Source organism: Dipodomys spectabilis, unplaced genomic scaffold, assembly GCF_019054845.1.
Source record: "Dipodomys spectabilis isolate Male_0828 unplaced genomic scaffold, ASM1905484v1 ptg000420l, whole genome shotgun sequence".
NCBI lineage: Eukaryota > Metazoa > Chordata > Mammalia > Rodentia > Heteromyidae > Dipodomys > Dipodomys spectabilis.
Window position 1 is genome coordinate 1,822,092 of NW_024871097.1, and position 1,300 is coordinate 1,823,391.

Here is a 1,300-nt window from a genome sequence, read left to right on the forward strand (position 1 = left end):
TGCAATGTCTGTAGAATTTGTTTTACTTTCTATCAGTTGACCTTGTCTTGTTTCTTTCTGCACCCTTGTTTTTATTAAAATTTTCCTTGCTTTTCTGCACTATGGTGACCTTAGGTTACCTCTTGACTTCTAATAGTATAAATAAGGAGAGTTAAAAATAAACGGGGCTGCAGTCTTGAGCTACAGACCTCCCGACCCCATCCTTTGTCTTATGTCTTTATTTTTCCATCCTCGCCCCCTAAATCAGGAGTCTCTTTCATTGCTGGCTGGTTTCGGCAAGTGGTGCCTGAACAGGGATCCTGAAAACCTGGGATCAAGGCAGAAGACCCTGCTAAGGTAAGAGGACACGTCCGGAAAAAAAGCGGGTGATAGTATAGTCGGGAGTGAGAAATTATTGGTCAAGGAAACAGCCGTACATTATATGTGCAGGCTCTTAAGGGCATGCTTCAAGCTCTAGGAGTAAAAGTTGGACAGAGTCTATTAGAGAGTTTCTTTCACTTTATCGAGGAAGTATGCCCCTGGTTTCCGGAGGAAGGAACCATTAGTTTAGAAACTTGGCAAAAAAATAGGAAAAATGATTCAGGAGCATTATGATGCAAGTGGCCCTGAAAAAACCCCAGTGGATGCTTTTACACTTTGGAATTTAGTTTGAGACTCTCTGGACCCCAGACATGAACAAATAAAATTTAATCAGTTGATTGGGAAAGTTGGACAGGGTAAAGAGTCTCGCCCTGACCCAGAAGTGCATACTGCTGCCCAAAAGAAATCAAATAAATTGATAAAAGTTGAATCTATTGAGTCAGAAAATGAGACAAATTCAGATGGCTCGGATGCCGAGGAAAAGTCAGATGACTCAGATACTGAGGAAAAAATATATGATGAGCCTATTGAGGATAAAACAGTCCATTTTGAGGAAATGTTAAATTCTTTTATGAAAAAATTGTCACAGATTGAAGCAATGCAACGACCCCCTTTAAGGGTGAATGTTTGTGAGCCCTCTTTAACAGCTCTAGGGGACTCAGAATTCTTTCCGCCACCCCCTCCGCCTGTTATTCCCCAGGCGCAGTCTACTCGGTCTGCGCAGCTTAGTCGGCCCAGGCCTTTGAAGTTATCTCGTCCTCATAATGATAAATTCCCTCTTGGGAGAGGGGCTATTTGCCCTCCCAGGCGTAGTGCCTTGCAGCTCTCATTAGCACAGGCTGCTCAAAGAGGGGAGGATATTTCTGGTTTTCATTTATTTCCTGTAATGGAGGACCAAAATCAACAAAGAACTCACCAACCTATTCAATTTAAGCAAATA